Raw genomic sequence first — 24,882 nt, 5'->3', positions numbered from 1 at the left:
TATCTAGCGGGAGAGGGGAGGGAGCATTGGAGGAACCGGATGAAGACGAGTTTCATCGTGATGATGCTCATCGTGATGACCGCAGCTCTCTTCTATGTGATGGTAGTTTAGATGATCGATATCGACTTGTAATGTGAAGACAAACTCGCTACTCGCGGTCTCGAGACTTGTAATATAATGTTCTATCTTTGTTCGGTCTTTTCAATTCGGAGACTAATATGATGAATTGTATTCGGAGACTAATATGATGAATTGTATTCAAAGACTAATCTTCTATTGTATTCGATAAATCTGTTGTTGATGTGTGCTGTCTATATTTTGTCAAATTATACATTTTGTAACCTGTGCAAAAAACAGAAAATAAAAAACAAAAAAAACCTAATATTCATACTAATGGCGCATCACATGACAGTGCGCCATTAGTATGACAGTGCATACTAATGGCGCATCACTGGGTAGTGCGCCATTAGTATGCCGCGGTTACTAATGGCGCATCCAGTGGTGGTGCGCCATTAGTATGCAAAAGCACCTGGATATACATGGCCCCTGGGAGGCATACTAATGGCGCACCCTGGCCTATACTAATGGCGCACCCATGGTGCGCCATTAGTATACCAGATACTAATGGCGCACCACCTAAAAATTACTAATGGCGTGCTATTAATGGCGCACCACAGATGCGCCATTAATGGCCATACTAGGTGCGCCATTAGTAGGGGTTTTTCTAGTAGTGTAATTCATGAAGAGTGTTATCCTATGGACCATTTGTTTCGTCTTGCTTGCAAAGCTGAACAGGAAATAAAACGACGTGTTGTCCACAAGGAGAACAAGCGCACGCTGCACATTCCAACTTTTGATACAGATGTTTCTTCAACTACTAGGCGTACTATGACAACGACATCCGTTGTTGCGAGGACTACGTCATCTCGACCATGTGACACATCACTATCGAGAGTGCCTGCATCATCTGAGTTGATCATAAGAGGTAATGACAAAGGTACCGATTTTCCACTTTCACATGAGAATGATGCATGCCTAGTTAACTTAAATACATCATGTGTTGAGTTACCTATTGATTTAAGCACACCACCTATTTTAGAGAATCATGTTACTGTCGTGAATGTGTCATGTGATCAAACAACTGAAATACAAACAATTTTGAGTGCACCCATTAAATTAACTGTTGATGCAAAATAACCATTGTTTAATTATTTTTATATGACCTCTAATCTTGGTGATGATTCTATGTCAAATGACTTATTTCATGTTTGCTTATTTAAGCATGCTGTAGCATGTAAATTTGATTCAAGTAAGGTTTATTCACCAATGTTGGGATGGTTTAATGATGAACATTGTCAATCCTTTGATATGAATAAGAGCTTCACTTATATGTGCAAATTGAGTTGCAATATTTTCATTCCTTCTAATATTTGTGATAATATTTTCGCTTTACATTTTATGAACCATGAAATTTACTTATGTATACATGTGTCATATGTGGAAAAATTAAGGGAAGTAAAAATGGATGACATATACAACATGTACACCTTGTCTTTTTTGTTAGCCACATTTCAGATTAAGCAGCGCCGAGGACAACTTTGTTTTCAAGAAGGGGAGGATGATGAGGACATGACTACCTTGGATATGACCAAACATATTGCATACATGTATATTTGTGAGGTCATTTCTGATGCAAACTATGCAATAATTTATTTATGTCATCCAGGACAAAAATACTTCAAACTTTTGTGCCATGTCTAATTGCAGGTGTATGGGACATTTGTACAATCCACATATGAAGATAAGGGAGAAAGAGATGTTTACTTGCTGTTCAAAAAGTTCTCACATGTCACTTTTGGCCCAAGAGAAGATAGAGTCCAAGTCTCTCACGTTCTGGACTCAGATTCGGACTGCACAAACGTACCTGATTCAAAACGTCAATATCTCTTTTATCCGGACTCCGAATTGGGTGATTCTTTTTTTATTAGAAAATAAATTCTGTGCACTTTACAATCCAGTTGAATTCACCTTGAAATTCTTCCGGAGCATGGAGTTATGGACGAAACAATCTGATGCTGCAGCAGAATCCGAGTCAAACTACAAGTCCAAAGGTGTTACGTCACCTCCACTTGGGCCCATTGGCCTTGTACGACCTAGGGTTAGTTTTAGGATGCCTTGGGACATGATCCCACCTCCTTGGCCGGAACCCCTTGCTCCTATATAAGTAGATCCATCTAGTAGCTTTTTCCTTGGGATTTGTTTAGTTAAAAGTTAGCCATTGCAACTTCGTGTACTTCGTTTGTGTCCAATGACCAGACCAAGACCACTTTCGGATCCCCACCTTTATCAATACTTCATATATACTCACAATATTCAGATTGCTTTTATCATATTCTTGCTTGTTATTTGATTGCTTGCAGGAATAGACCTTCATGGTCAGGTTGATTATGCTCCGGCGTGGTCAATAACATCTCGGAGTTCGTTTAGCGATTGCTAAGGCGCAACGTCGTGCACGTTTGTAGTCGGATCGTCAAAGTCATCTTCACTAAATCGATAGTTATCATCTCATCGAAAGATCGGGACACCTCCGCCTCTATCACCACTCAATCTTTTTCCTCAATTATGCTCAGTCGAACTTAATCCCGCTACCTTTAACGGGAATGGAGAAAGGTCGTCGCGGGAATCTACAGCCCCGCTCCATAGCTGGAGAACCATATTCGGGACCTAGATCCTAGATTTGAAGAGGATCCGGATATATTCATAGACTTTAAGGAGGGAGTCTTTTATCAGGCGAGCTACGATGACACGAAAGTGTCCATTATATCCGATTACCTCGGCCTTCTCCCCTCCTCCCATGTAAGTACCTAGGAGACATCCCTTCAAAAAGAGTTTTCCCCTTGTGACTCACCCACCCACTGTATCGTGCTCCCAAGGGGCGACGCTCGTCCCATCGTACTGCAGCAAAGGTGTCCTCTAAGAAGACGACGCTTGCACAAGGCAAGTCTTTGAAAAGAAAGGCAAACGATGATACTGTCGGGCCCTCTCCTTCATCAAAGAGGTATAATTTTTAACACGCACTCAGTGGATAGATCGCATAGTGATGTTTCCTGCTGTGCCATATCGTAGGAGGAGCATACGCCGGACTGTATCCGGTGACCTGGACGGCCGTGCACAAGCTAATCCTGCCCTAGACCCTACTACAAGGACTGGGGTTAATGCAGAGGCAATGCTAGATTGTCATCTCCCGGAGGATTCGGATAATGTATCCGTCACCAACTCCGAAGTGGAGAGTGCGATGAATCATCAGCGGCGGAGAGCGGCTATGTGCGACCCAAATTTTACCGAAGAGGCATTCAACGCTTTCAGCTCAGCGGATGCATAGATCCGAGCTGCTCGGGATGGACTTGCTGGAGCCACTCACCAGCTTTCAAAGGATATGCGGGTAAGAACTTTTGTGTAGATTTAATAATCATATCCTAGTAGCCCCCGAGTCTTGAGGCAGTTAGCCCAACTGATTTAACGGTCGTTACATCATCAGGTACTCATGGAGAGAAATAACACATTATCCAAGGAGCTAGAAGAATACCGAACTAAGCTAACTGTTGCCACCGCCGAACTGGAAAATTTGAAGAAATCCAAGAAGGCACCTGATGGTAAGCACAACAGTAGCCCAGAAATAAGATTCCCTACCTACTATGATGTTGCTTAAATATGCATCGTTTTGTTGGTAGGGTCGACAGATCAGCTGGAGGAGAGGCTAAGGGCTGCTCAAGCGGACAAACAACATGCCGAAGGGCAAGAAGCCGTTGGTCAACGTGTATTAACATGGACCATTAATGAGAAGAACAAACTACATGATGCAAACATCAAGCAAGCCGAAGAACTGAAGGACGTAAGAGCCCAACTATTGGATTCCTTGAAGGAGAACAGAAAAGTTGAAAGGCGGCATATTCAGTATGCCCTTTAACCTGACTTTCACACGGTCCCCTGAAGAAAAGTTTTACAAGTTTGTTTCTGTAGGTGTGCTGACTGGACGTCCCGAGGGAGAAGTGTCTGGATTTCAAAGTGATCTACTACAAGAGTTGTCCAAAGTGCACGAGCGAGCTCGAAAAGCAATGAGGAACATGGCTAAGGCTTTATGGCCATCCGATTCTCCTCCAGGAAGTATGGAGGAGCTCATGAATTTATTCAAGGGAGCTCGTCGCCATTTTGGGCTATGGAAGATATCAGCATGTCGAGAAGGCGCACAAGAAGCCTGGGCCATGGTGAAAACGCGGTACACCAGACTTGATCCGAATCATATGGCCCTGGTCAGACCTCGGGGACGAGATGGATAAGAAATTCCTGTTAGCTTAGTGTACGACCAAGTAAAGATAGCTGCTAAGTTTTCCCAACAGGATTGTTAACTGGACAACCTGTTAGATGGTCTGGAGGAGGAAGAAGTTTTTGAGTCCAAGTAGCAATGTGCATTTATCGGCAAACTTATCTCCAGCCGAATTGTAAAACAATTGTCATGGCAGACTTTTTGCTTCGACCTCCGAAATCCAAGGTTTGGAGTGTTTCCGAATACTATACCATCGATAAACACCAAAGTATATGCGGAAACCAGGCAGTCCGGTCATAGTTGCTTGAATAGACAAGTTGTATTCGGGGAGTTATGTTATATTACATTTGATTGTAAGAAACATCTTCCAGAGAGAATAGTTCCATTAAGGGTTCCTCTCCCTGGGCCAGCATGCATTTTTGTGTTGCCGAAGCTGTGATGCTAAAAATCACAGTACATGTAATAATTTGGGGGCTTATATTGCAACGAAGGCAGTTTGTCTTTTTTCCGTCGATCAATTATTCCCTTAAGAACGCTAGCTTTCGGCTTCACCCATCTAAGGTACACGTCTGGATAACCCGGCTGTAACAATCGCAGAGGTGCTCCCTTTATGCCCTAGCCAAACAAGCCGGAACGTAGGGCATATGCACAGGAACCAGGCAACCCAGCTTGGCAAAAACTTAAGTCACAAAGGTGCATATAATGGCAAAAAAAACGACATATATGGGTGGACAACACATATATACTATGAGCTTGATGCTCGAAAAATAATAATGATAATAAGCTTCTATGAAAAGAAGCCCCCAGGTATTGTGGGGTATGTACATTTAAGGATGTATGCCCCGCAAGTGTGTGGTTTATCTGAACACGAGCTAGAAGTCGTATAAAAACGAGAAAAAAGAAAAAAGTGAAAGGGAGAAAAGAAGGAATGAGGAAAAAGGTATAAGTGTGGACTTAGGCGTAGAATCTTCGGAGCTGGACAAGGTTCCATGGGTTTGGTTCCAAGCGATTATCCGAAGCATTGCAAAGGCGATAGGCTCCTCCAGTGAGAACTTCATCTATAATGAAGGGCCCTCCCATTTGGGCATGAGCTTGTCCTTTTTCTTCTCTGGTAGGCGTAGAACAAGTTCACCAACATTATAAGTCTTTGCCCGTACTTCCCTGCTTTGATATCTCCGAGCCTGCTGTTGGTAGAATGCGGAACGGGCCTTGGCGACATCGTGCTCCTCCTCCAAGCCATTCAGATTGTCCTGCCGATCGAGCTCGACTTCCCTCTCTTCATACATGCGCACTCGGGGTGAGTCATGAATAATGTCGCAAGGCAAGACTTCCTCCATGCCGTACACCATGAAGAAAGGTGTATAACCGGTCATGCGATTGGGCATGGTTCGCAGCCGCCAGAGTACGGAATCGAGTTCCTCAACCCAGTGCTTGTCTGATTCTTGCAGAGATCACACTAGTCTGGGTTTGATGCAGCTCATTATCAGGCCGTTAGCCTATTCGACCTGACCGTTTGTCTGAGGGTGATATACGGAGGCGTAATCAAGTTTGATGCCCAAATTAGCGCACCAAGTTTTCACCCCACCGGCCGTAAAATTAGAGCTGTTATCAGTAATAATACTGTGCGGGACACCATAACGGTGTACGACACCGGATATGAAGTCTATAGCCGGTCCGGCTTCGGCCGTTTTGACTGGTTTGGCTTGTATCCACTTAGTGAACTTGTCGACCATAACCAGTAAATATTTTTTCTTATGGCTACCCCCTTTAAGGGGTCCGACCATGTCTATCCCCAGATTGCAAAATGCCAAGTAATGGGGATTGTTCGCAGGGCAGTGGGCGGCATATGGCTTTGATTGGCGAAAAGCTGGCATCCAACGCAACGCTGTATGAGGTCTTGTGCATCTGCTCGGGTCGTGAGCCAAAAGAAACCCGTCCGGGAGGCCTTACTTACAAGGGCCCGGGCTACGGCGTGATGGAAACCAAAACCAGCATGTATTTCAGCCAAGAGCTGGCGTCCCTCTTCTTCAGAGACACATCTTTGAAGGACTCCGATAGTACTTTTCTTGTATAGTTCCTCTTCATGGACTTTGTAAGCCTTCGAGCGTCGAACAATACGACGGGCCTCAGTCTCATCATCAGGGAGCTCATTCCTAATAAGGTAGGCGAGAAAAGGTTCAGTCCACGGGGCAATTACAACCATGATTTCGTGGGCCGATGGTGTTATTTCGGTGCCCGCACCCCCGATGATATCGAAACTATGTTCAGAATCTGGGGGTATGATCGGCTCCGGACCAGTGTTGCCATTCGCGTCCTGCCACACCACGGATGGCTTGAAGAGCTTCTCCACAAAGGTGTTAGGTGGGACGGGGTTGCGTTTAGTGCCCATGCGAGCAAGAATGTCCGCAGCTTGATTACTCTCTCGAGCCACGTGATGAAACTTGAGCCCCTCAAACCGAGCTGATATTTTGAGTACGGTGTTGCGTTAAGCAGCCATCTTCGTATCTTTGCGTCAAATTCTCCGTTTATTTGGGATACTGCAAGGTTTGAATCCCCGCGCACCTCGAGGCATTGTATGCCATGGAGACGGCCATCCGGAGATAGTGCAATAGGGCCTTGTATTCTGCTGTATTGTTGGAGTCTGTATATAGTATTTGGAGCACATAACGGACTATGTCTCCTGTGGGGGATGTCAAGACAACACGCATGGAAAGCTCAGCCGACGACGAAAGCACCTCCTCGAGCAACAGCGACAAGGAGGATAGTGACGGTGAAGATGACGGCACCAAGCGGGAGAATGACGACTCTGACTCTGGCTGAGCATTGGATGCACCATCACCGTCAGTAGGGGGCTGGCGGCACCGCCATCTGCACCTTGGTCTTGTTCCCCGACAAGGCGATTTGTCGGGGTGTTGGATGTGGGTGTCTCTGCATCCTCCAGCTAGACCCCGACGGGCTTCCTCGTGGACTCCGGCTTTGCCTTCCCTGCCGGTGTCCCTCCTGCTGTGTTCCGCTAGTCCTCGCAGTGGTGACCAGGGTGTTGCCTAACCGCTCTCTCCGCCCATCACCTTCGTCTGCGCTCTTTCGATCTTGTCAGGCTGCGTCCCACGGGCCCTGATGGGGTCTGGCTGGGCTTCTGCCCAGGCACTCCTTTTGCCCTCTTCACCTCCAACTGTAGTTCCTAGGAGGAGAGGTACAAGAAAGGGATTACAGGGCACTTATCTTTTTTTAAATCTAAAACATGTATGCATTTACCAAACTTTAGTCCTAATTATGTAATCTTTTCCATCCATATTTGTACCCTGTGAGGTTTGTACTTGTTTTTCTGCACATCAAAGAAAAAGACATGCTTGTCGAGTACTTGTGCATGTGTTATGTCCATGCAAAGGAACAATTCCTTTATACTTTCAAGTACACAATATTTTCCAGTAAGACGTCTTGCCCGTTTCTTCCACTGCATGTCGCAAAGCTTCTGCTTGGTGGGCTAGGATAGTGGAAGAGAACTAGCCCTTAGTTAACCCTCATTCCCAAATGCAGCTGTGACCACCCTGATCAAAGTGACTTTTGAATCAAAAGAATGGAGCAAAAATGTTGGAGGGTGACATGGTTTCTCTACGCATAATTTTTCCTCACAGTGATATACTATGAATGACAAAAGAAAGATATTATCTGCCTTATGCCACCGGAGGTTGATATGCAAGCTTGTTCTCTCTCCTCTTCTCCTGGAAGTTTATCCGCGGTAAGAGCCATGTTTGTTAGTTAGGGATAAATGGTTGCATATGACCTCATCTACATGGGCTAATGAATATAGCAGAACCACACTTAAATAAACATGCATGCAAGCTCTAGATGCTAGTGCTTCATTTTATTATCTTTGCGTAGGGTCTGTGCTTGGCTTTGTACAAAGGGTTACATGCACATCGGCAAGGCTTGTACAAAAGGTGCCTGCCGGGGTTGAGCCCGCCAACCGTGCCTTATGGGTAGAACTTGAGAAGATGCTCAATATTACATGAGTTTTGCAATTTAATGCCATCTTCGGTCTCCAGACGGACTACGTCAGGTCTGGCGACTCGTACTACCCGATAAGGGACTTCCCACTTTGGCGTCAACTTGTTGGAACCCATGGAGGATTGAACACGCCTAAGGACAAGGTCTCCTTCCTCAAGGCTTTGGGCGTGAATCATGCGGTTATGATAGCAGCGCAAGGTTTGCTGGTAGCGTGCAACACGTACAGCGGACCGGAGATGATCTTCCTCAAGGAGCACTGCATCGTCCTGCCGGAGCTGCTCTTGCTCTACTTCATTGTAGGCAAGTACTCGAGGTGACCCGTATATGAGTTCTGTGGGAAGCACTGCTTCTGCCCCATACACTAGGGAGAAGGGAGTCTGGCCGGTGGCTTAGTTCGGTATTGTACAGAGGGACCAAAGAACCACTGGTAGCTAGTCGATCCAGCGTTTGTCGCACTTGTGCTTCCTATCAAAAGTTCTCTTCTTGAGTCCTCTCAGCTTGTACGTTGCTCCGGGGATGATCAATAGAATCAAAGGATACCTTGCTTCCAATGTTCTGGACGTACTACATGAAGGCGCGACTCGTGAATTCGGTGCAGTTGTTAGTGATTATCCTGGCGGGCACTCCAAATCTGCACACCAATCCTTTCATGAACTTGGTAGTTGACAGTGCAGTTACCTTCCTCACTGGTTCCACTTCCGGCCACTTTGTAAACTTGTTGATGGTGACGTACAAGAATTCAAAGCCCCCGGTAGCACGGGGGAAAGGGGCCAAGATGTCGAGCCCCAAGACCGAAAATGGCCAGGACAAAGGAATTGTTTTGAGAGCTTGAGCTGTTTGATGAATATTCTTGGAGTGGAACTGGCAGGCTTCACACTTGGTGACTAGTTCAATCATATCTTGGAGGGCCGTGGGCCAATAGAAACCTTGCAGGAAAGCTTTCCCATCCAGGGCTCTAGATCCAATGTGAGAACCGCAAGTTCCCTTATGTATCTCCGCCAACAGTTCCAGTCCATCTTCCCAGCAGATGCACTTCAATTTCACCCCATTTGGCCTTCTTCTATATAGAATGTCATCGACAAATTGATACATACTGGACCGTCGGGATACTCTTTCAGCTTCTTCTTGCTCTTTGGGAAGTTCACCTGTTTGAAGGTAATGGACTATGTGTTGCGCCCAGGTTGGAGACTGTGGCTCGACAACAAGGATCAAAGGCACCTCCTCACTCGTGGGAGCACTTGACTCGACCGCAAGAACCTGCGGTTCAGCAGGAGGGTGCTGCTCACCAACCAAAGTGGAGTCCTTCCCGGCAACCTCTCTACACGCGGCTTCAGGGAGCCCTGCCAGGAGATACTTGCCACAGTCCAACTTCATCCTCTTTCTGGCCATCATTGAAGGGGACACTGATTGTTGGGTTAGGTGGAGGACACAAGTCCCTAGTTCCACATGAAGTTTTTGTGCCGCACACTTTGACAAGTGAACGGCGATGTGGTTCTCTACACGCGACACATGCTCTGCTTGCAGCCCATCAAAGTGTTCTTCCAACCTCCTTACCTCATCCACATATGCCTCCATCAATGGACTCTGATAATCCTTATTAACTTGCCTCACCACCAGCTGCGATTCTTCGCGGATAATCAACTTCTCGATTCCCAACTCAACCACAATTATGAGCCTGGCAAGGAGCCGTTCATATTCAGCAGTGTTGTTGTTGGCTTTCTCCTGGGGAAAGTGCATTTGAACTATGTACTTTAGATGTTCTCAAGTGGGTGCAACAAGGAGCACCCCGGCTTCGGCGCCTTGATGAGAAAGCACCATCAAAATACATAATCCATTCCTAAGGTGCCTCCTTACCAGGGATAACTGTCTCTAGCACTTCTTCATCTGGAGTAGGTGTCCATTCCGCAATGAACTCTACCAACACTCTACTCTGGATGGTTGAGGTACTTTCATACTTTAGGCCAAAACTGGATAGCTCCAAAGCCCACTCAACTATCCTGTCGGTGGCTTCAGGATTCTTCAGTATGTGCTGCAGCGGAAAACGGGTAAAAACCGTGATCTCATGGGCTTGGAAGTAGTGGCGCAATTTCCTCGAGGCCATGATAAGGCCGACGATTAGCTTTTGCACTCCAGAGTACCTTGACCTAGCCCCCTGTAACAGAGAGCTGGCAAAGTACACTGGTCGTTGCACCACTTTCTTCCTTGCCGCGGTTTTGAAATTTCCTTCACTAACTTGCTTTACATTTCTTTGGTCTGCGTCTGATTCTGCCGTGACTAGTTCGGTTTCACCCGCAGAGGGGATAGTTGATGCAACTGCCTCTTCATCCACTTCTCGTTGTGCCACCAGTGCTGCACTAACCACTTGATTCCTTGCCGCTAAGTATAGCAACAACAGCTCTTGTGGTTTACGAGCAACTAGGGTGGGAGCAGAGGAAAGGTATGCTTTTAAGTCTTCAGTGCTACTTCTGCCTCCGGGGTCCACTTCATAGGTCCTGCCTTCTTCAAGATTTTGAAGAAAGGCAAGGCCCGCTTGGCAGACATGGAAATGAACCTAATCAGTGCGACAACACAATCAGTCAAACGTGTCACATATTTGGCAGTCTTGGGTGCTTGGATCTGCTCGGTTGCCCTGATCTTGTCTGGGTTGTCCTCTATCCCCTGCTGGGATACAAATAAACCAAGGAGCTTGCCGGAGGGTATGCCAAACACACACTTCTTAGGGTTCAGCTTCAAATTTATCTTGCAAAAGTTTGCAAAGGTTTCTTCCAAATCTTGAATGAGGGTTGATTTGTCCTTGGTCTTGACCACTATATCATCCATGTAAGCTTCTACATTTCTGTGCAACTATGGCTCAAAACCAATCCACACTGCTCCTGGAAAGGTGGATCCAGCGCTCTTTAACCCGAAAGGCATCCGTACAAAAAGTACGTGCCACATGGTGTTATGAATGCGGTCTTCTCTTCATCTTCCTTGGACATAAATATCTGATGGTAACCAGAGTATGCATCCAAAAAGGAGAGCAAATCACACCCGGAGGTGGAATCAATGATCTAATCGATGCGCGACAGGGGAATGGGTCCTTCAGGCACGCATTGTTCAGGTCTATGAAGTCAATGCAAATTCTCCATTTCCCATTTTCCTTGCGCACTACCATTGGGTTTAGTAATCACGTTGGATGCAATACTCCTTTGACTAGTCCAGCTGCTTCAAGCTTCTTGATCTCCTCGGCAATAAAATGATGTTGTTGTAAAGCTTGCTTTCTGACCTTTTGCTTAACTGGCCGAGCATGAGGGCAAACAGCAAGGTGGTGCTCAATTACCTTCCAGGGAACACCGATGTCAGATGGTTTCCAAGCAAACACATCGACGTTCGCCTGCGGGAAGGAAACGAGCGCACTTTCCTGTTGTCGTCAATGGTGGCGCTAATGGTGAATGTATTGTAAAAATCCATCCTACCTCGCTGGGACCTTCTTCACAACAGGCGAGTGTCAGATTATGGGTTCCACAAACCCTTGAAAGGTTTGAACTCTGGGGTGCGTGCAGAGATCTCAACCTACCCAGCCTGCCTACTCACGAGTCTCATAAGCCTAGCGCGATGAGCTCGAAGAGACAAAGAGACACAACAGTTTATCATGGTTCGGGCCACCTTACGGTGTAATACCCTACTCCAGCGTTTTGGTGGATTGCCTCGAAGGGCTGAGGATGAACTAGTACAGTGGATGAACTGGCCTCAGGAGGTGAGGTGTTCTTGAGCTCAAGAGAGCTGGTGAGGTGGTTGAGTGAGAATGGATATCCTCACCCTCTATGGTGGTGGCTAAGTCCTATTTATAGTGGCCTTGGTCCTATTCCCAAATGTTGGCGGGAAGGGATCCCACAACGGCCGGATTTGAAAGGGGACAAGTAGTACAGCTTATCCTAACAAAATTAGTCTTTGCCTACGAAAAGCCTCTGGTCGTGACGCTATGGTGGGCTCGGTGATGACCTCTCTCCTGCCGTCCTGGCGGTCTTGGTCTCGTTGCACCAGAATGGAAACCTTTGGCTGATTCCTCGGGACTCCGCGCTTGTGGCTTGCCTCCCTTGCACCGAAGAGGAAACTCGTGCTCTGAGCCCGCTGGCGCCCGCTGGCGCCCGCCTGGAGCCCGCCTGGTCTTGGTCGTCATGGCTCACGTCAGCCGAGCCTCGTGAGGTGCATGTTGCATAGAACTCTCCGCCCCTCGGGAGCCAGTCTGAGGAGGCCGATCCCCTCGGGGGTCTTGGCGTTGTCTGCCTCACGAGGCTTGGCCCCTCGCGAGGGTCTTGAGCTGTTGATGTCGAAGCTGGGCCATACCAGGCCGTCGACGGAGCCACGTGGTGGGCCACAGGCAGGCAAGTCTGGATACCCCCATATCCAGAACACCGATAGTAGCACCCGAGCCCAAGGCACACTCGGACTTTGTTTCCAGGCGAAGCCAAAGAGCAATTGCGGAGCGCCGCAGGCCCTAACCGCCTGCAGCCTTGATGATGCGTGGTGATTGATGGGACGTGGGCGTCTCCACTTCCCCATGCTGCCTCGACAACTGTTTGACTTGACGGAACGATGCGGCATGCAGAAGATCATGATGGCATGAGGTCATGGAGACTGGCGGTTGGCCTTCCTCGGCTATAAATGTGGGGGAGGGGCAGAGCCCCCAGCCCATCTCTCCTTCGTCTTGCTCCCGCCCGCTTCTTCCCCTTCTTGCTTCCATGGCGCCGATCAGGAGGTTCTCAGCGGCCAAAAAGGGGAAGGCCCCTAGGGAGGGGCCTGATCCTCTCCTGCCGAAGAAGCGGTTCCGCCTCCCTCATGATGCTGACGTAGGGCGAGAGGTGGCCAGGACTTGGCAATCGAGGCCTCCGCCTGGCTTACCCCTTCCCATGTACGCCCGAGCCCAAGATGAAGATGTGCGCCGTCGAGCAGTCCCCAACGATGGTGATCGGGCCGCCGATGCCTTACCGACCGCGCCACAGACTCATGTCAAGGGTAGCTCGCGCGAGTTCGTGGTGTGGGCGGGGATGCCTCTCGACTCCTAGACCCGACTCCCGAGGTTCTTCACCAGTGAGCTACCTCCGAGGGGGTCGCTTGAGTTGTGGTTGCAGCATGCTGGATGCTGCAGCCTGGCCACCAGGGCTGAGGTCGAGGTGGTGCCCCCGGAGACGTCTTCATGATGTGCGGATGGGGTGAGGTCACCCAGGCCTGCCGCGCAGAGGGGGACCTGGCGATTCACTTCGAGTATTACGGCGCGGCCACTTGGTTCTTCAAGGTCTTCAATGAGGAGGGCGAACGCCTAGAGTGCAGCCCTAGAGGAAGCAGCCTGCAGAGTGCAGCAGCGGGCGCTAGGCCTGCTTCTGTCCCCTTTGGCGCCTCTTCCAGCAGCAGAGACAACTCCTGGGAATCCGGTGACTCTCCTGATCCCAGCGAGTCTCCGGAGTCGAGCGACGACAGCTATCTCCTGCTAAGCTCCCACCGAAGTCGGAGCGCGGTAGCGGCTACCGCCCGGTGTCGCTGGTGATGCCCAATTGCTTAGTAGTTTCCTTCCTTCTTTTGCTTTCCCCGCGCGGAATGAAAATCAGCCCCCGTGGGGTTTGTAAGGATCAGCATGTATTCAATATCAGTGTTGCTTTCTTCAATTTTGTGATGAATTCGCATATCCTGGTTTGGCACGGTTCCTCCCTTTTCTTTTCCCTAGACAGCACGACGCTCTATGCCGACGGGACCCAGTCCCTAGGCAGGCTCCAACCATCGCTAGTATGCTAGGTCGTGATGCCGTGGTCAAGGCTAGGAGGTGAGCGGCCCGAGGTCTGGTAAGAGCTCATGAGATGCGATCCTCACGAGGCCCCCCTTAGCATGCAAGCTGCCGCCCAGAGAATCGAAAAGGGGAGCGAAACCGCTGGAATGGGATTGCGAGGCGGGGCGTGCAGGGAGCGAAGCCGGTGCCGCAGTGAATCGTGACTTATCTTTTGGTGTCCCGGTCTGTTAGGAAGAGGGTGCCTGCTCTTGCGTCTGTGGCGGCATCATTGGGCGCGGCCCGCAACAACCACCCTCTTGCCTCACTCGCCCAGGTTCTCTACGTCCTCGGGTCCCGGTCCTCGAGCGAGCTCAGCCGCCGCTGGTATGCCAGGTCGCGGTGCCGTTGTCAAGGCCAGGGGGTGAGGGCTGGAGAGCCAGTAGAAGCTCCCAAGAAGCAATGCTCGGGAGGTCCCCCTTTAACATGCAAGCGACTCGCGAGGCAAGATGGTGGTCGTCCAAGCCGACCCGTGAGTCACCGTCAGATGAGCCTGCAGGTTAGATGACAAAAGAGGCCGAGAACCCCTGTGGAGCGGGCCTGCAGCCCAGGGCCCTAGGCATCGGGCGAAGGCACCGAGGACCTGGTGAGGTGGTGTGCGCGAGGCGGGTTGTGAACCAGAGCTCGATCCTCGGGTTTATCCGCGTTGCAGGGACGGACCCGAGCACAAGCGCAGTGCCGATGTGAGTTGCCATGCAGCGAGCAAGGCACAAGCCAGCAAACACAAGGGGTCCGCGAGGCGGCTAAGAGTCACGGACATAGAGTGACGACCATAGGTAAACTCAAGACGGTTACACAATCCTGGTGAATGCAAAACAATACACACCGCAGGGACAGACCCATGCGGCCTGGGGATGATGCTGCCTGAGGGGCGCCCCCAAACTGAACGAACTAGAGAGATGTTACCCGGTACCGTCCCTGAAGAGGTTTTGGGGTAGCCAAAAACGCGCGCTGCTGGAGTAGTTCCTCACGAGCCACTCTGGCCCTGAGCCTCGGGAGGCTCAGAGGGCCCGAGAGGCTCCTGGAGGTGCTCCTCCATCTCCGCCAGGATCGCCTAATGCCTGGCCTCGTGAGCCGCCAGGGCATCCCTCATGCAGCGCTGGAACACCACAGCCGCGCCAGGCAGGCCGAAGGGCATGCAGACGTAGCTGTCGGGTGGACCCTCGCATCGGCCGACACTAGACGACCAGAAGAGCTGCCGAGATGCGACCCTGTTGAGCCCGGGGATGTCGATGCAGACACGGAACTCCTTACCCTCGCCAGGGCAGTGAGCCGTGCCTCATGGCGGGCGACGATCGCCTTATAGAACTCTTGCCCCTTGAATCTCCTCGATTGCCTTGCTGATGAACTCCTGAACGCCTGGCACCTCCTAACTGATGCCTTCTCCTGGGAAGCGTGCTCTGAAGAGTGCCCCCACATGGTGCCCGAGCGCCTCCCTCGTGACCCTGGCTAGGTCTGAGGCCCTCCCGAGGAGAGCCCCGAGCCCAGCCTGAGAGGGGCGCCGGGCGCGCCTTCCTATGTGATGGGTGAAGGCGCCCCGTTCGGGGCCGCGAGGTTCAGCGCGACGTCCTCGGGCGATGCTCCTACACGATACCTGTTGGGGATATAACTATTGGTGTAAGCCGCCCAGGAGGGGCCGGGTTACGCCAAGAAGACTCACCAGAAGAAGCCCAAGACCAAGCATGAAGATGGTGGTTCAGGAAAGGGTCTAAGGCCCACAGGCGACTTAAGGCCCATCATAGTAAAGCGCCATAATGACATGACTTGTATCATAAGGTAGATTTAACTAGTCACCGAGCCGGACACTGTATATAAGCTGGCCGGGACTCTGTAAGCCGCAAGGCGTCCACCCGTGTATATAAGGGGGCGACCTACTGGCGGCTTAGGGAGAAACAACTGATCGAGAGCCGGGCATAGCATATCTCGCTCCCTGGTCATCGAAACATCAATACCAACCCAACTAGACGTAGGCCTTACCTTCACCGTAAGGGGCCGAACTAGTATAAACCTCTCGTGTCCTTTGTCCCGATTAACCCCTTCAAGCTTCCTAGTACTGATGGATCCACAACTAAGTCCTTTCACGAGGACATCTGACAAGACAATTCCACGACAGTTGGCGCCCACCGTGGGGCGAGCGCACGGTGGATTTGAGTTCTTGAAGGGCAACTTCGAAGGGCTCAAGGGATACGTAGTGGGCCGGATGACCAAGAGTTGTCACGGCAAGATCTACATCGACGACGAAGGCTGGGGCCCCAACACCGGCTCAATTGAGTACGGTTACCGGGTCCCCTTTGGCGGAATCCATGTCTTCATCGGCCAGATCGGTGAACCGGGCCCTGGCCGAACAACTGCACCGACCTCGTCGAGACGGCTCAGCGTGCGAGAAAGGCCCGAGTTCAACCCGTCATGAAGCGTGCCTTCATGGGCTGCATCCACAGAGAGGAACTTTCTGAAGGATCTGAAGATGGTGGTGAGACGGCCGTCCTCTCGGATGGTGATTCGTCCGCCGGTTCAACAGATTCACTATACCAAGTGCAAGACGGCGTGCTTGGGGGCTGTTCCGATGGCACTAGTATTCCGGACCCCTATGAGCCGCCAAGATGGGCAGGAGTCTTCATGGCTGGGACTCAATCCGGCCAAAATTCTACAGCTACTACAACAATAACGTCTGGGATGGTGGCAGCCGGGGCAGGAGGCCCTGTGCGCCCGCCGGCTCAGGTGCTGATAGATCTCATGGACAAGCTTACGGCCCTGTTAACCGCCACGGTTATTCCCGCAAATAAAGATGAGCATGACGCGGAAGTGGTGCGGGTGCGTGAGGAGATAGCTCGGGCCAAGGAGGCCTTGGCAGCTGAGGAGATTAGATTAGCTGCAGAGCGGGCGGCTCTAGATGCACGCGTGCAGCAGCTACAGTTAGAAGCCTACCAGCTCACGATGAGCCTAAATGCGTCCAACGAGGTGATGCGGAGGAGACATCAGAAATCCTAGTCTCGTTTACCTCCGGTTTATGATCCTCAGAATCTTTTTGCTACACCCGGAGCCGGTCCAAGTAACCCGCCAGATGGAAATCAGTTTATGACAGCCGGAACAGGACGACCAGCTCAGCCTCGGGAGATGGCACCTCCTCATGGGAGTATGGCTCCGTCCTGTTACGTGCCGATACCGCCGGGTCACTTTTCCAACCCCATGGAGAACTTAATCGCAGCATCGGCGCGCTTGGCGGCTCTCCCTGCGGACGGTGATGACCCGACAATGGTGGAGACCCGGAGGGTCAGAGAACTTCTCCAGACGGCCCTGGCTCAGCAAGAGACTTATTCTTACAGCCGGGATAGGATTCATTCAACTCCTCCGCCTTGGTTAGTACCACCTCGTCAAAACCGGAGTCCGAGTTACAGGAGGCACATGGAGTCTGAAGCTTTGTCAAGCAATGCCCAGCGCCGTAACCAGCCCGGTGGCTATAATCCGGTGCAGGACCGAGTACGTCAGGAGAACGAGCGGGCGGCTCAGCTAGCGGCTCAACAGACGGCTCATCAAGATTTCCCAGAGTATCCGACGACTTCCGTTGAGACGGGAGTAGCCACTAGAACCGGCGGTGTTCCTTGTTTGGTACCGGCTCTGCTTAATGTGCGCCTACCCAAGGACTTCAAGGGACCTCGAAAGGTGTCGAACTACACGGCCGATATACAGCCCGGAGCGTGGATCGAAAGTTATGAGATGGCCATGGAGCTGTTGGAGGTCAGCGACGCAGCAATGGCTAAGTACTTCACCATGATGTTAGATGGAACGGCCTGGTCTTGGTTAAAGGGTTTTCCACCCAATTCCATTGGTTCATGGGCCGAGTTAAAGGCCAGTTTCATCCAGAACTTCAAAGATACTTGTAAGCAATCTATGTCGATTGTGGATTTGACAAATTGTAAGCAGGAGGAGGGTGAATCCACGACTCATTGGGTACGCCGGGTCAAGGAGATAATACATTCATCTGACAAGATGGATGCCGGCTCTGCAGTCCTCATGTTGGAGAAGAATTGCCGCTTTGAACCGCTGAGGCAGAAACTAGGCCGCCTTAAGCGTGATTGCAACGATATGGTACGCTAATGCCAGCTTTAGTCAAATATGCCAACTCTGATAGTACCAAGGATCTCGCATCTGTTGAGGAAAAGACAGGGAAGGGAAAGAAGAACGGCAATGGAAAGGGTCAGCAGCATAACCCGATGAATCAAGGTGGCAATAAGCATAAGGCGGATGGTAACCCGGAGTTTGTGGCCAACGCTAATGCACAAGGTAACAATCAGAGACGTAAGGGCAAGCCGCCCCCTCGATCTGGCGGGTCAGGCCCATCTCTTGAGTAGTTACTTAATGAGCCTTGCCCGAGACACGGCACCCGGGAACGATCTGCCACCCACTTATGGAAAGATTGCGCGATCATGAAGGCCTTTAAGAATTCCAACACATTTGGTGACAATTCTGGGTCCGGCGGCGGTTCAGGAGCTGGCGGTTATCCTGGCCCAGGTGGCGGTTCAAACTCCGGCTTTCAGGGACATCAAGGCGGTTATAATCAACAGCAGTCTGGTCAAGGAGAGCAACAGCAGCAGCAGTCGGGTTATCAAAGCCATCCGAAGCAGTTGAATAGTGGGCAGTATCACGTGTTTACCACTAGCTTATGCAAACATGACTAGAAGGTTCATAAGAGGGCCGTGAATTCTGTTGAGCCGGCAGTTCCTCGTTATTTGAGGTGGTCAGAACAGCCCATTGTATGGAGCAGAGAAGATCACCCTCCACGGGTTGATAATCCAGGTCAGTTAGCCTTGGTGGTAGCACCTCAGGTTGGTGGATATAAATTCACTAAGGTACTCATGGACGGAGGTAGCAGCATCAATATCCTCTATTATGAGACCTTTCGACGCATGGGGTTGACTGATAAGAATTTGAGGACATCCAACACTGTTTTCCATGGAGTGGTTCCTGGTAAGTCGGCTTACCCAGTTGGCAAGATTGAACTGGAAGTGGCCTTTGGAGATGAATATGACTCCAGGGCTAAGAATTTGACATTTGAAGTGGTCAAAATCAGGAGCCCATATCATGCTCTGTTTGGGCGGCCGGCTTATGCTAAGTTCATGGCACGACCGTGTAACGTTTATTTGCAGCTCAAGGTGCCGGGTCACAAGGGCACCATCACTGTGCATGGGAGTCGAAAGGTAGCCTTGGAGTGTGAAGAAGGCGACGCGGCTTATGCTGAGTCTGCCTGTGCAGCGGAAGAGCTCAAATTTTATCAAGACAATGTTGACCCGGCGGATATGACCTCCCTGAAGAAGCCACTACAGAGCATGACCCAGCGTTGAAGTTTAAATCGACCGCTGAGATGAAGCTTGTTGACTTTACCCCAGGCGACTCTTCTAAGCAATTCAGCATCAGTACCAATTTGGATCCTAAATAGGAAAGCGCGCTCATCGAGTTCATCCGTGAGAACCGGGACATCTTTGCATTGAAACCTTCTGACATGCCGGGTGTACCGAGGGAACTCGTTGAGCACACTCTCAATATTGATCCGAAGTATAAGCCGGTCAGGCAGTTTCTTCGACTTTTTAATGAAGAGAGACGGCAAGCTATTGGAGAGGAAGTTGCCCGGCTCTTAGCGGCCGGGTTCATTGTGGAAGTTTTTCACCCGGAGTGGTTGGCTAACCCGGTGCTTGTGCTTAAAAAGAACGGCACCTGGCGGATGTGTGTGGATTACACGGACTTAAACAAGGCTTTTCCGGCTGATCCCTTTGCTCTCCCCCGTATTGATCAAATCATTGATGCTACGGCAGGTTGTGAACGTTTGAGGTTCCTGGATGCTTACTCTGGTTATCATCAGATTAAAATGGCAGTTAAGGACCAGGAGAAGACGACTTTCATCACTCCGTTTGGAGCCTTCTGTTATGTATCTATGCCGTTTGGGCTCAAGAGTGCTCAGGCGACTTATCAGCGATGTGTGCAGAACTGTCTACACGATCAAATCGGGCGTAATGTTCATGCTTATGTGGATGACATCATGGTGAAGTCCAGAGAGAAGGAAACCTTGATATCTGACTTGAAAGAGACCTTTGATAATCTCTGGGTTTATAAGATGATGCTTAACCCGGCCAAGTGTGTGTTTGGTGTACCTGCAGGCAAGCTCTTGGGTTTTCTGGTCTCAAACAGAGGCATTGAAGCTAATCCGGAGAAGATCAAGGCGATTACCTCTCTGGCTAAACCGGCGTGCATCAATGATGTTCAGCGACTGGCGGGTCGTGTTGCTGCTTTAAGCCGGTTCATAAGCCGGTTGGGTGAGAAGGCCCTACCACTGTATCAGATGATGAAGAAGACAGACACCTTTGTCTGGAGTGATGCTGCTGATGCTGCCTTTGAAGATTTGAAGAGACAGTTGTCAGAGCCACCGGTCCTTGCGGCTGCCATTGATAAAGAGTCGTTGCTGTTATATGTGGCTGCTAATTCACGAGCCGTCAGTGTTGCGATCGTGGTGGAGCGTAAGGAAGCCGGCAAGGAGCATCCGGTTCAACGGCCGGTTTACTACATCAGTGAGGTGCTCATTGAGTCTAAACAAAGGTATCCACATTGGCAGAAACTTGTTTATGGAGTGTTTATGGCAAATCGGAAGTTGAAGTAGTACTTCCAAAGTCATCCTATAACTGTGGTAAGTTCTGCCCCCTTGGGAGACATCATCCAGAATAGGGAAGCCACAGGACGAGTCGCCAAGTGGGCTATTGAGCTTGGGCCTCATGGTTTGAAATATATGCCCCGTACTACTATCAAGTCTCAAGCCTTGGTGGATTTTATCAATGATTGGACAGAGTTGCAGGCACCTGAGGAGAAGCCAGATAACACGTGTTGGACTATTCACTTTGACGGGTCTAGGCAGTTAGAAGGCTCGGGGGCTGGAGTTGTTTTAACTTCCCCTCGAGGTGACAAATTCTGTTATGTGCTCCGGCTTATGTTTCCTTGTACTAACAATGCAGCTGAGTACGAGGCTTTACTCCATGGTCTCTGGATGGCTAAGGAGATGAACTTAAGCCGGGTAAGGTGCCTGGGCGATTCAGATCTCGTGGCCCAACAGGTATCAGGCAAGTGGGACTCCGAAGATCCTCTCATGGCGTCTTATCGTCGTGAAGTAGATGCTGTGGCTGGGCACTTCAAGGGTTATCAAGTGGAGCACATTGATCGAAGGAAGAATGAGGCGGCTGATGCTTTAAGCCGGCTGGGATCTCAACGTAAGCCGGTGCCTCCTAACATCTTTCTTGATATTTTGCATAACGATATTTTGCGTAACCCTTCTGTCAAGGTGCCTACAGAGGAAGAAGTAGGAGTGCCATACCTGGAGGCACAGCTGGTGGCAGCCCTTCATGTCATCCCGGATTGGACAGTGCCATATTTGGCCTATATTACCTGGGGAGAGTTGCCTGAGGATGAGACCTTGGCAAGACAAATCGTTAGGCGGTCCAAATCTATGACGATTGTTCATGGCGAGTTACATCACCGAAGCGTCACTGGGGCGTTTCAACTTTGTGTGTCGCCTATGGAGGGCCAAGAGATACTTCGTGAGATCCATGAAGGCGATTGTGGCCATCATGCCGGGTCAAAATCTCTTGTGGCTAAGGCTTTCTGTAATGGCTTCTACTGGCTGACGGCTCATGCTGATGCGGAGGATCTGGTCAGTAAATGTGACGGTTGTCAAAAGTTCTCACGACGAGCTCATGTGCCGGCTCAAGAGTTGAGGATAATCCAAATCACTTGGCCATTCGCAGTCTGGGGGCTTGACATGGTTGGGCCTTTCAAGAGGTCTAAAGATAAAAAGACACACCTCCTGGTGGCAGTGGATAAGTTTACAAAGTGGGTTGAGGCAGAGCCAGTCAGTAAGTGTGATGCAGCCACAGCGGTTCAGTTCATGAAAAAGGTGATCTTTCGTTTTGGTTTTCCACACAGCATTATAACTGATAATGGCACTAATCCCTCCAAGGGTGCCATGGAAGAGTTCTGTCAATGAGAACATATCTGGCTTGATGTCTCGGCTGTTGCTCATCCTCAATCCAATGGTCAAGCAGAAAGAGCTAATCAAGAGATCCTGAAGGGTATCAAGCCCCGGCTCTTTGTCCCCTTACAACGGACTCCGGGTTGTTGGATGGAGGAGTTACGCTCTGTATTGTGGAGCATCAACACTACGCCTAACAGATCTACAGGCTACACACCTTTCTTTATGGTGTATGGTGCAGAGGCGGTTCTGCCAAGTGACATCCTGCAAGATTCTCCCCGCGTGGCGGCTTACGTTGAGGCTGACAACGAAAAAGCTCGTCAGGATGCAGTTGACTTGTTGGATGAGGAGCAAGACATGGCAATAGCCCGCTCGGCGATTTATCACCAAGACTTGCGCCGCTATCACAGCCGCCGGGTTAGGAGCAGAACCTTTCAGGAAGGCGACTTGCTACTCTGGCTCATCCAGGATCAGTCTGACATGCACAAGCTATCCCCACCTTGGGAAGGACCCTTCATGGTCAGCAAGAATCTGCACAACGGGTCATACTACCTCATCGATGTTCGAGAGCACAAAGACTCACGTAAGTCGGAGGAGGAGACCCGCCGGCCGTGGAATATTGCTCATCTCCGGCCTTACTACACTTAAGCTACCGGCTCTCAAGATGTATATATTTTGACAGTGTACATATTATATAAAGCAATAAAGCAGGACCTATGTCCTTTTTTATCGTCAAAAGTATATATGTCTTGTTTATCAGGTGGTGAAAACAACCAACAGGGAGCGGATCATACCTGAATCCGGTTTTCCTTTTGGTCCAGCTTATGATCATATCTAAATCTAGCCATGATCACTTGGGGGCTTCCTGTTCAAACATAGGTCGTATTCGAACCAAAGAGAACATAGCTGTCGATAGCCATTCGATCGGCATACTGCCAAACCCACTTGGGGGATTCTTGATCATATTTGAATCATAGCTTAACCCCTTTGGGTCTGACATGGATCGTATTCGAATCAGCGTCATTAACCAACTCTTATGGTCACTTGGGGGCTTCCTGTTCAAACATAGGTCGTATTCGAACCAAAGAGAACATAGCGGTCGATACCCATTTGATCGGCATCGCCAAAGCCACTGGGGGCTATATGATCGTATCCGAATCTTAGCTTAACCCCTTTGGAGCGGTTTACTGATCGTATTCGAATCAGAAGCCTTTCAATATTGTTTATTATCCATTGTATTTCATAAGTATAATTACTTGACTACTTTGAGACCTTTTTGAAAGCACTATGAGGTGGTTTTTTTTCTTTCGGCTTAATATTGATCACCCCAGGTTGTTAAGTGCCAGGTGAACATTAGATGTCCGACTTTCAGGAGTTGAATTTAACCGCAGGGCGAAGGTCATATAAGCAGTCGAGATTACCAAAGGGATCGCAGGTATGCTATCGTGATTATGTTTAATAAATATAGTCATAAGCCAGCATATATATGATGTTTTGGGTTTACCTTCTAGGTTATCAATACCTTATGTAACCCTGATGCGATAAACTGCCAAGGGAATTTTGATGGTTTTATATGTAGGGTAAGGCAAGCAAAATTTAACATCAAGGAAATAAACGATCAACATAAGCTAGAAATATATGTAACGACGGCGGCTTACGAAAATGTTAAGGTGCCATAAACATGCGCGACGGCATGACAAACATTGAGAGGTTTTTTCTACCCTATTATAAGACTCCCCGAGTCCGAATAAATGGAGCATTGTTTTTTGCAAAGTCATAAAACGCCTGGCGGTTCACTCCTTCGGCGGGCTTGAAGATTCCGGGTTATCATTCTCCACCACTCCGTCGGTTGCTTTGTCCTGGAAGGTTGACAAGGCCCAGTCAATGCCACTCAAGGCTTCAAACTCAGCTTCATCATCTATTAAACCGGTTGGGTCCACTTCAGGGGCAAAGGTATGCTTACGAGTTGGAGGGATCAGGCTGACTTGATTATAGGGAGGTGTTGGAATCCTTCGGTTCTCACTGTCATAACCCGACTGATACTTGGTAAGGTCAGTGTCGTTCCCAATGAGGGTAGCCATGGGGCATATGACTTTGACGCAGGCAGTGAAGTCTTGATCATCAAAAACGGTCCCATCCTCTTTCAAGCTCGGGTATCCAAGGGCTAGGTCGGCCGGGTCTAGTTCTGGAATCCATGCCTTTGCCCAGCTCAACGCGGCCACGGCCCCGGCTCCTGAGGACGCCCACCTTAAATCTTGGATCCGCTGAGGTAGCACAACGAGGCACTTCAGCACATCTTACAGAAGATGGGGAGTGTTATTTGATAAAGCTACAACGGCCAAAGCACGTTGTGACCCGGTGTAAAGTTGCTCCACTAGAGTGTAAACTGTCTTAAGCTTGATCAGCATGTTCTGCTTGAGGTTGGTGCTCTTGGGGCCCGTGTTCACAAACATAAAGTGAGCCGGGGATAACGATTACAATATTCATCAAAGGAAGGATTGCAATGTTTGAGGTTATGTACAGTAACTTACCGAAGATGGCTGAGACCATTTGAGATATCTTGCGCTTTAAGTCGGACATTTCGGTTGTTGCTTCTGCAAGTGATGCCTCTGCCGTTTCAGCCCGGGTCACCAATGAAGCCTTCTCATTAGCCCAGATTTTCTTCTCTGACTCAAAATTCTTCTTCAACTTCTCTTGTTCAGAGATGCTGAATTCAAACTTGGAGTTGGCCTTTTGAATTTCAAGCTC

This window comes from Triticum aestivum, chromosome 6B (assembly GCF_018294505.1).
Source record: "Triticum aestivum cultivar Chinese Spring chromosome 6B, IWGSC CS RefSeq v2.1, whole genome shotgun sequence".
NCBI lineage: Eukaryota > Viridiplantae > Streptophyta > Magnoliopsida > Poales > Poaceae > Triticum > Triticum aestivum.
The sequence above is the reverse complement of the archived record's forward strand: the minus strand, read 5'-3'. Positions refer to the sequence as shown.